A 12,265-nucleotide genomic window follows, 5' to 3' on the forward strand; every position below is an offset into this window, starting at 1 on the left:
CTCAGGGCTTAAGAGGTTAAAAATGTTACTTATTTTTTTTGTACTAATAAAACAATATTTTTTTTATGGAACAAAAGCATGTTGTATAGATTGATTGTTAACAATATTAGTGTTCTAATCTTAATAGCTGTGATTATAACATTTTATATTCTCCTTCTTCCCCTAAACCTGCCCAGATGATGTCCCACTGACCCCAGGTCAGCAGCACCATGCCTCCCCCGCTCTGCTGAAATACACAATTAAAAAATGTCTATGACCTATTTTTTGTATTAATACAATTACACTGAAGACAGTTTAATGACCTAGATATATCCTATTATTCCACTGCTTACATGTTGTAAATAAAATAAACAATGTGTTTAACAATTACAATTTAATATTGTATTTTCATTTTAATCACAAAGTAGAGGTAAGAATATATCCATCCTCTCTCTGCAGCTTCATGTCTTCTATTATTATAACTTTCATCATTGAGACAGAGGAAATCAATCATGTACTTTAACATCACCGGCAGTAACACAAATATCAGCAAAAGTGTGTTTATGGAGTTGTTTATTTGTATTATATGTGCAGCAAGTATATAGGGGAATCAGACATAATCATTAGATATCTATAAAAAGAAAGGACACATACAAAATCAAATTCTGAAACTAAGACACAAGTCTGTAGGAAGCAGTAAGCAGAGGTCTGGGTGGAGGATGTTCCTGATCGCCGTTTTGCTTTCTCCAGCACCTCGGGGGGTCCAGGTGGATGGCAGCTCTGTCCTGATGATCAGCTGTGCACTTTTCAGATTAGAGGTCCTTCTCCAGCAGATCCATTTCTCCAGAATTGTCCTAATTACAGAGACAAATAAAGTGAATTAATCATATTAAACACAGGGTTGCAAAAGTATTATTGCAAAATGTAACTAAGCATTTCAGACAAACAATCCTTAAGGGATGTTACGTTCCCTTTTGGGCTAGGGGAACCAAAGGGAAGAAACACAACCAGATTGGTATAATTATAAGTGGTTTATTGTAAACAGCAGCGGTAAACAAAATGGCAGGCATGCAGCCTGAAACAAACAAATTGCCACAAACACCGGTTTACATAATAAACAATAGAGGCCACAAGGGCGCAAGTTTAAATAGGCAACCAAACTAAAGAAGGACTCTCAAAAGTGAGCCTATTTACACACCTGAAATCACTGAACACTAACGAAAGGAGGCTGAAGAAAACACAGCTAAATAAGGTAACTGAACAAAACACATATATCAACACGACACTAAGCACATACGAGTTAACCCCTGTTAACAGAATGTATCACAAGCAATAGCACCACACAAGTTAAACACAGAACAACGAGCAAATATCGAGAGGCGTCTGTTCCTCAACAGAGCCTCCAGAGTGGTGATAGTCTGCAGCCTTTGTACCCCTCCCCAGCAGGTGTGCGCCGGCTGTGCGCTGCGATTGGACGACGTCAATCCAATCACCATCTTCAGAGGCGGACCAGGAGATGGGCAGCCAATGATGTTGGAGCAACCACACAGCTCATTTACATAATCACACACACAGCTGAAAACACTCACAGAATAACTCAACAGTAGGTGGCGATATATGCTCCAAGTGGAAGCGATTCGCCATTAAAGAGAAGAAGAAGAAGAAGAAGAAGAAAACACTCACTGGCAGATTAATGAGCAGACAAACAGCAACCGTAACAAGGGATCATTTAAAATGAGGTACTGTTCTGGTTTTTAAAAAACTAAAGAGATGAAATGACAGTCACACGAGCATCCATTTGACAGCACAAACTAACATCAAGCAAAAGGCTGCTGTCTATTTTTGATTGTCTTATTATTATGGGATTAGGATAAATTAAATAAACTTTAACCTAAATAAAAGATGATCAAATCTGGTGGAAATAATTAAAATAGGCTTTTCTTTTAGCCCTACCTCAAAGCAGCATGAGCTGAATAAAAAGGTTGTAATTTTGTCCCAAAGTTTAATAAACAGTAAAACATTGGAACATGTCAGAAAAATAAATAAAGCTAACAGCAGATGTCAGGGTAGCATTTTATAAATCCTATACCGGTCTAAATGTTTTCACTTTGGTCTATGTATGTAATATAAAGTATAACTTATCTATAACAGAGCCAAGATCTCTGTATGACTTTAATAAACTTCTGAATTGAATTAAAAAATAAGTGTAAACAACAGTGCAGTACGTCCGGCTAGCTAGTTAGCGTCACATATTTAACCGTATTATTTAACGAAAAAGTACGTTGTAATGCCCCTTGGGTTTGACGTGTGTCGTGACGTTAGTTAATTTAAAGAGCCTGTGACACGAGTTTCCCCCATCATCCAAACCCATCAATTTGAGTAAATATTGTCCCCTTGAAAACCGTTACTGAACTGATTTTGGATATTTGTACTTTGATAACCGTTAATCTGCCTTCAATGTTGACCATTTTCTGGATCTTCTTGGGGATTCTTCAAGTCCCGCCAAATGATGTGTGACGTCATTGCGGGCACAGCGCTCCAGCTGCACCGTTCAGGATCCCAGCTTCTGCATGTAAACGCACGACGGCGCACACAGCAGCAAGCTCAGACAGCGATGACAGGTTAATGTTGAACGTGTCTGAGAGCTCATTTGAGGCTGAAGGATCAGTTTATGTTGTATCTGTTAGAAGTTTAGGAATTAGGTGCGTCAATATGGGCGATCATATGGTCATATAGCCAGTGGTGGAATGGGACTAAAAATCATCCCGGGACTCTCGACCGGCCCACTTCGGTACCGCTAGTAAATTGTCAACGGGGGGAGTGGGGGATGTCAGCGGCGGCGGGTGCTGTAGATAGTAAATGTAAATATGTAAATATTTGTGTCACTGCATCCTGGTAAAATACAAATATAATGTCTGTGTCTTTGACCTTAGCGCTGCTAGCCACCTGTGCCCTGTACTACGAAGCCAGTTCAACATACCCTGGATATGTTTGAGTAACAAACAAACTACAAACAAACTAACAAACGAGATCTCGCTTAGCGGTCCTACGATGCTGGTTATCAACTCGGTAAATCAAGCCAGGGTTTCTCTCTCCAGCTGAGAGCGCGTTTACGTCTAAGACACGAGTGGATCTGACTTTAATTACATTTGACTCGAGTGTTTCGTCAACATAATGTGTTGCTTAAAATAATACTTCTGCATACAGTATGTGACACTGTGAGTGTTGCACGGCCAGATGAGGCTGGAGAAGCTGACTCAGATAAGAAAATATATTATATATTATGATATTATATGATCGATGATCTGATTGATGATGTAATATGAATGATAAGTGCGACACGTCGGCGTCTTCTCTGCATACGGCACTTTAAACTGTATTTCCTTTATCCTGTAATATGACTTGAAAGATTTAAACTCCGCACACTGAGTTGACCTCTTTTCTATAGACGCCGGAGGCGGGCAGCGTCAGGTAAAAAAAGTTATTTAGCCTTCCCAAACCTGAGCCTCACGCGCCGCCTATGGGGGATGTGCTAGTGACTTATCCGACCGGCCCACTTCGGTACCGGCCCATCGGGATTCGTCCCGATGGCCAGTCCGCCACTGCACCTAGCCCACGTAAACTGTCAACGGGGGGAGCCTCGCTGCGGGGAAACGGTGGACCTAGTGTCCCGATTGGAGTGGGAATAATAATAATAATAATCCGTGCATTTTATCCATTAATTTCTCCAACATTGTGGTAACAAAAACCACACGTTTAATCAATGTTGGTGTACTACAACTACAAAAAGCATCGGTTTGTTTTCTCATCAGGAAATGCAGACCGGCACAAACAAACGATTTTTAATCATCATCCTCACGATCATTTAATGTATCATATGTTCGCCGAATTGACATGAAAGCACTAATAAATGTAGTTTCATCCACTTGAGTTTACAACTACAAAAATAATCGACGGGAGGAAATTCAGCAGCTCTCACTACCGATTTTTAATCCTAATGTAATCATCATCTTCACCACGATCATTTATGTTTATGTTCGCCAAATTGACATGAAAGCACTGACAAATATGAATATACTGTAGTCAACTTCATTAAAACGTTATTAACGTGCCTAAACTCAGTAATTCACCATTTATACGCATGACAACACACTTAGTCTGTGTTTGGCTCTCTCGCCGCACAGTGAAGCGTTCCCGCATTGACGTAACTTCCGGCTTCCCCCAAAACTTCAAAATGAGTCGAAGGAATTTCCCGGCGATGTTCGAAATTATTGATATTTAACGAAACGGTATCGCTTTTTCTTTTTTAAACTGACGGTTCGAGATTACTAGTAGCCCAATATTTCATTGCACAACAGTTGTTGGGATGCTGTCACAGGCTCTTTAAAGTAAGTTAAAACCCAATACTCAGATTTATTAGTGATTCCTCCGCTCGCTGCTGCTTTTAAATCCACTCTGCTGGGGAGACCGGAAGCCATTTCATTTGAAAAAAACTCCCTCTTCCCTGCGCGCATTGCACCCTGGGATATGGTAGGCCACGGAGTGTATATCAGATGTATCCTTCAAATTGGGGAAAAGTAGGCTGCATTCGTGGGCCGCATTCGGAGGAGTCTCGTCTTTTTTTTTAATTGGGACAGCCTTCTTTCGGCGGAAGTGACGTGTGCGGTCTACGAATGCACCCTTCTAAGGATACAAGCCCTGAATTGAGACACAGCCTATGCAAGTGGTGCAGTGACGCGTCCTAAAACCCGGAAGTAAGCTGCGCTCGGATTCCCTCGACAAAAGAGCAATGGGATTTCTCCATAGGATTTTGGAAGACAGCTTGAAATAAGGTCTGTGGAAAACGAACCTGTTAGATAATATCCACATGTCTACCCTACTTTTATCGATCGATAGATTTACGATCGATAGATTTATGATTAGCATAAGTTCGTTCATGATGGCTCACTTCAGTGATAGTGATGACATCATTTGCAAAATTATTAACCGAGTCATTTTGAAGATTGAGTTACAATGATAAACTGGAGTGGCAAAGGATCAGCTGCATGACCCCGCCAGTGGGGGTGTTATGTGCTTGTGTTGCTTTTCTCTGTCTCTCTGCTGCGCAGGTACACCTGGTCCGCCTCCCGCAGGTGTCCTAATGACATTCAGCTGGGGACTTTAAAAGGAGAAGCTGGGGGGGAGATGGCCCGCCCATCCAGGATTTGGGCCCGCTGTTTTAATCAGGGCTGAATACTAGTGATGGTAAAATTAAGCTTTGAATGAAGCATCGAACCACTTGGACAATTGTGTCGGAAATAGGTTCATTTCTTGAAGCTTCAGTTACAGCGACCTCTCCTGGCGAAGTGCAAGGCTGGTTTAACGTATCTTTGCCTTGACAAATATTCGATGCACACACACACTAAGACTGAATATCATGTTCTATTTGCAATTAAAGATTGATAATTGTGTGTATTGGGTTATTGAGAAGAGACTAGAGAGTGCTGGACATTTTTTTGGGAGGAGAGGGCCTTTTATCAGTTATTAAAGTTAAAAAGCAATGATTAAAATACAGCCTTTCCGGGCTTTGAACCAGCTGCGCAGAGGACGTCGCCGCATTCGGGCCCCCGGCTCTATCCACTGGGCTATCTATTCCTTAAAATATTGAACTGTTTTTATATTACTGATAATTGTCTCTTTTTTCACAACTTCTCCACAAGTGTTTCCCGAGCCAGAACGACCTATCTTTCTTCCTGGCTTGATCTATAATGATATAAAATGCAATACCAACAACAACAACGAAAACTACAACAACAACCCACACATTGCGCATTGTTTAGAGCGGTCATAAAGTGTTGAAGCGCTAACATTTGAAACTGTTTCAACCTGTCACCTGTCAGAATCGAGACGAGGCAGTGCATTGAATCGCGTGAATGGACCGCGAACCAGTCAAGTGATTCATTCAGGAAATGAAGCAGTTGCTGCTTCGGACGTCACATGTCACGTGATTTGAAGCAGTTGCTGCTTCGGACGTCATATGTCACGTGATTTGAAGCAAGCTTCGAAGCACTGCTTCTATGGAATAGGAAGTCCAGGGTTGAAGCTCCGTTCGAAGCTTCAGTGTCAAACTGCCATCACTACTGAATACAACATTTTAATTGTTTTATTATTATGTTTATTGTTGTTATTTGTAGAGCTTTGTCCTAATATTTATTTTTGTTTTAAACTATGTTGAAAGATTGGTTTAATATATATTTTTTATTTTGCAATGAAAGGCTGAATGAAAGGCTGCGCGCGAGACTGGTTTTTCGCTGGGTTGAGTCGTGTGGGTTTTTGAGTGAGATGCGGCACAGCAGCCTGTCAGTTTAGTTTGGCTATTATCATTTCTATTTATCTGCAACAATGGATATCAGGAAGTGGTTCACGAAAGGATTATGGCAACTCAGCGCGAGATGCAGGCACATTAGAAGAAATCAGTTACGTTACCAACGAGCTAGCAAGCCAGCCAGGGACAAGGGAGGCTGGCAATCAATTATATTTTGAAGAGAAATTGACTCTCAAGCCGGCTCTCTCACAAACTGCTCTGTGCGCAAGCAGACCGCTGCACACGCTCTCTGCCTCGCTCAATCTCTCTCTCTCCCTTTCTCTCCATCGCTCAACCTCACTCCACCTCTCCACCCTGTGTGCGCTCCTCAAGTTTGCCTGCGTGCTTGCCCAAGTTGGCACAGCGTTACAAATGTGCCACAAAACCAACCAATAGATGTAGCCTATAATAAGACCATCAACAGTCTTATGTTATGGCAACCTAAAACCCCTTTCTTTCCGTAACAATAATTCACGAGAGCCTCCCCCCCTTGTTGACAATTCAGATTTCCCAGGATATGTAAGTTTCGGGTGGGCCCGCCCTGGTAAATCAAATGCCCGCCCAGAGACGTATGTCTGCCGCCGGGTCTGATGACAAGCATGATCATTTCTAACGTGGGTTTTAGCTAATCTGAACAAAACATTGTATACTGCTTTTAACCGGTATTCCTGCATCTTGTGTAACACCCTCTCTTGTATATAAGCATGTGAAGGACACTGTTCAGGAATTAGTTGTTCCATAATGCGCTGTAATAATGTGATGACTACTTCCATTCTTGCAAGGATAATAAATACATGTATCCTGTTATTGAAGCTCAAGCTGGTGACAAGTATATTTTTCTAACAAGTGTTTTTGCATTTTCCGGATTTGTAGTTACTTTGTGTAGAACTCTTGCCATGAAAGCATCCGTTTTGACTGAGTGTGTTGGATTTGCACAATATTTGTACAACCTTGCCTTTAGACGTGGTTGGACCACATATCGTACAACCAAAGGCAAAGCTTTAAATTATACAGTTTAGATCAGCATGCGCTCTCCCAACTTGCCTGGTTAGGGTTAGTTAGTTGCCTGGTTCCAGACCTCTGAACTGCTACCTACATGTAACTAACCCTAACAGTACATTACTTCATAATTAATTTCAAATGATGTAGTCATATCAAACGACCCATGAACTCTTCTTTGGAGTTTGGTGCTTAAAAAAGTCTCACCATTGCATCTTTGAGTACTTAAAAATACACTCAATGAAGCCTATCATACACTGTCATTATTGTCCCGTTTGTAGTTGTAATGAGGTTGGCCTACTAATTTAACCGTATCAATATTATGTGCTTCTCTAGTGACACAGCGAAGTGAATTACTATCAACAGCAATTAGCTAATTGAAGTGGATCACACCATGGGACTTGGTATGCTCAGGGTCAGTGCCAATACAGGCAAGTGACATCAGCAAGCCGCCTCATTTAAAGCCACCATGACAGGGTCCTTTCATCACGGACAGTTTCTGAGCGCAACATGTTCTGACATTTGTGAAGAGCGCCAAAGTCTTTACTGTATATTCCATTTACATAACTGACGGCCCTTATCACGGTCCACGCCTAAGGATCGTATCTACTTCACTGACTAAGATGCAATATTCATTGATTGCATAATCTGTGCATGGGATTGGTTTGATATCCAGAATGAAATGCAAGGGTGTTTGTGGTGCACTGTGATCAGATGAGACAGTGCTAGCATGCATAACTGATTGCACAAAGCTAAGCCAGTTATAGATGCATAGTTGTAAATATGTCTTGCCGGCAGATTATAGGGTTTATGGGTGATTCATTTCAATCATAGCTACAAAGATTATTGCTATAAAGAACGAAAAAAATAAGGCACAAATTATCTGATATTCTTTCAATAAACTATAATATTTGCCACTGTAACTGTGGCAAACACATCGCTTAGGAAAACCATTAGCCTCAACAAACATTTTGGGATAAAAGCCCAAAAATCAGAGCATAAAGAGCATATTAGTATGAATTATTGAATCAAATGCAAATGAAAAGTGAAATCAGTCATCTTGAGAAATGAATAATACAAAACGACTGATCTATTGCTCTCAATCATGCAGGATTTGGATCCCTTCGATTGGATTCTGTCACTGGGATGATATCCACTGCTAGCATGTTTAATAACATTTGTAAGCCTCTTGATGTGGGTTAATAATACAAATACTGCGCCTTCATGTCATGTCAAATTCTCCAATGAATTGAAGACCTATATATTATGTTTTTACTGTGTCATAGTACTAATGTGAGTGTTCTCCGATTGTCATGTACTATTGACATTTCAAAGTTTTAAAATGATCGAGCTTCATTTAATTTCCAATTATAAGAAAAAGGAAAACATTTTTGTAAAGCTAATAAGATGTTATTCCTTTTAAAGTTAGTAAAGACATGTCCTTTCTAGTTGATAGACCCATGGCTTGACACTTTTGACATTTAGCACACTAGGCTAGGTTTTATTCTCTGCAAGCACTTTGCTGCCACTTATTGAACAGTATGATTGAATAAATGTATCGTAAAAGAATCAAAGGAGGAACTGTTGGCGTCTGGTTCTTTGTTCGACAACAGATATCATGATTAAACCTGACGCACAAACGTTAATGCTGCGAACGTTTGCAGTCCATGTTGTTTCTCCAGTGTGACAACCATGATCCCCTCTGGCTCCTAACCGTATTTACTGTATCTGTTCTATAATCTGCAAGCACAAAGATGTGATGAAGCAGTCTGTGGCCATTTTCAGCGATTATTATTAAGAGTGTTGTGCAACCTGTGGTTAATTGTATAGGGCGTTTTAATTATTTGACACTCTTATGTAGATATTCATAGATCACAAAGGTGTTGTCAGTGCTTCAATTTCCTCTATTGACATTAGTGCTTTAAACTAGACATTCCACATTTCACCATCTGGAGAGGCTGGCAGGAAGTTCTGGGAATGGAAATGATGCCAGATCAGCAGGGAAATGCCCAGGATGTCCATTCCTCTTTTGTCTGCACCAGACAACAATATTTACAGTTTAACATACTCTACTTTGTCCCATATCAAAACTCAAACTCTCCAAGATCCTTCCTACTGTAAATGCATTCTTTGGTCGATGTGAACAAGCACCAAATTCATGTTGGAACTTCCAAGGAAGGTAAATTACTCGACTAATATTATCCAAACTCTGTACAAGGTTTAACAGAAAATAAGTAAACCAGATTCAGTTGAGCCTATAATATGAGGTTTGTGACATTGTTGGCATGAAGACAGAACAAATGTAACTTGCTTCACACTCATTACAGTTGTGATGAAACACTTACTGTATTTTCCCTTAGAAAAAACTTGACGAACTCAACGTTGGTGTTTTATATTTCAGTTGCTTTCTTTTCTATCTTACCTAGACCCCCATCACAAAGTATTTTTTACAACTAATCCTCATAGTCTTGGTGACTTTGGTGCAAACATTATTGACAGTCAATGCTAGCAAATACATGACATTAATGATACAAAAACAAAGAAGAACTCCTGCATCGGGTTTGTTAAAACTTCAGAGTGAAAAATTCTAAAAAAAACTGCTGGGGTGATCTGGGGTAATATGTTGTGACAAGAACGTTGGCAAGTTAAAAGAGTATTAGGCAAGGGGCTTGAAAAAAGGAGACCGAGGGAGACAGGAGTGCTTCGTCCTTCATTATTATTAGTAGCAGTGTCTGATATGCTGCGGATTGTACAATGGTGCGTATAATCGAGGCTATCTGTACTCAGACCTGCAACTGAGAGTGACTGAAGGGCCCGACCAGAGTGTGGTTTATAGCAGGGGTGTTGCAGGCGAGTGGATCCTGTTACATATGCATCATGGTTCATTGGACACTCGTATGCTGTCAGGCTGTGGGCTCCACTCAGCCATTTTTTAAATCTTTGAACAGAAGGTCAAAACTCTTGAATAAAATAGAACAGACGTATAACGATGGTGCCTGAATCTTATGTAGGGTACACACACACACACACACACACACACACACACACACACACACACACACACACACACACACACACACACACACACACACACACGTTCTCACTCCCATCCCGTCACATATTGACGGACGGTCAGGGCCCCTCCCCGTCGCTATATTACGTACAGGGTACCCCTTGCCCGTCAGGCTTCTACGGGCAGGGCATCCCATAGACCTTCATTGCGGACAGCGGACCCCTTGACCGTCAGGCTTCTACGGGCAGAGCGCCCCATAGACCTTCATAGACCACGTGATCAACAACGATGGCCGACCTTCGTGTTATTCTCGGTGGAAAATGCCTATTTTAAGGTTCATTTGGCCATTAAAATGCGTTTTGATGTCATTTTATGCGAGTAATGAGTTTTTATTTCTGATTATTTGTGCAGTACATGTACATGATGTTTAGTTTGCTAGTTATGATGAAGATTACTTCATGAATGCTAACGTTTTTTTGGTGTAAATGTGTTTTTTCACAGCAAAGTCACCCTCTGTACTTGGACTTATTGGGAGAATCTAAAGGCAAGAACATCCCAAATATTCATTTAGGTCTTTATTTTAGACCTTTAGTGTTGCCGTCTGTGAGGAAAATACATGGGGCTCAGAGCCTCGTATTTTTAAAATCTTTTTTTCCTTCTAATTTGTTATTCTTTTCAAAATAACACATTGTTATTCTTTTCAAAATAACACATTGTTATTTACTCACCAATAACACACAATTATCCTTGCTTTTATTTATTGGTTTAATTCCATAATCTCTTATAGTCTTTTTTGGTGTTCGTCAGGAACTGAATTTCAAAATAAAAATAACCGGAAACAGACGTAGCGATTACCCAAGATTCTCAGCTACGCTGATTGGATGTTTTAGCCGCAATGCATGCTGGGATTAGGTGTTTATATTATATGAAATCCGGAAAACATTTTAAAAGAATAAAATAATACTTAATTCCGAGTGCTCTTGCTTTTCTCTTTGAAAGTCATCACATAACGGCATTGTAATACACGGTTCGGCTGCATTAAATATTACAGATCTGCCGTAGTTCTTTATTTATAGCGCCCTGATGAGAAGACCTTTGGAAAAACTGAAGAAATGCCGCCGAAACTGAATACTTGACGTGGATCATAAATATATCAACAATTAAAAAACATCTTCAATTTCTCTTCACACAATACGTCTCCTTGCAGTATCAACACTAATTCGGCTGACTTTTACATTTGATATAATTCATAGATAGGTTATATTTACACCATAACGGTGCACAGCTGATATAAAAGGACTTGTAGTTTTTAAAGATATTACTGATTTTAATTGGATTGAATTTTGAATGTAAGAATGTAAATACTGAGTCTGAAATAGTATAGCAATATGCTGTAAAATTATGTGAAAGCATGAATAAAACTACACATCTTCAGATGTTGTACATACAAGTGTCTGTGTGTACCTTGTGTGCACCGCCTAGTGGTTAAAGCACGTTATTGAATTATTGTTTTTATGTGTTATATTTGATTAAAAAAATATTAAGAGTACATATACTTTCATAGCGGGAAAGTAGAAGGTCTGTGATAGAAATATAGAATATAAAAAATCAAGAAGATACTATAAGTGATCTCTTCAAGAAAACAGTTTAGTGCATGATGTACAAAGATATTAATAGGAGGAGGTGCAACATAGAAAAACGAATTAACCTTTATTTAAACATTAAATAACAGATTAAGGTCTTGCTTTCCTGCAATGTTAACTATGTTGAAGCACTTATTTTAACTGATATTATACATATGGATTATACTCTCATGTATGTAGATAGAATAAGAAATGTGCAGAATATGACAGTTTAATGGTGGAGGTACACACATATTGATAGATGTCTTGTAATGCACTGTTGAGGGACCTGTGACCCAAGTTTTTCAT

The sequence above is a fragment of the Pseudochaenichthys georgianus genome, chromosome 21 (genome assembly GCF_902827115.2).
Source record: "Pseudochaenichthys georgianus chromosome 21, fPseGeo1.2, whole genome shotgun sequence".
Lineage (NCBI taxonomy): Eukaryota > Metazoa > Chordata > Actinopteri > Perciformes > Channichthyidae > Pseudochaenichthys > Pseudochaenichthys georgianus.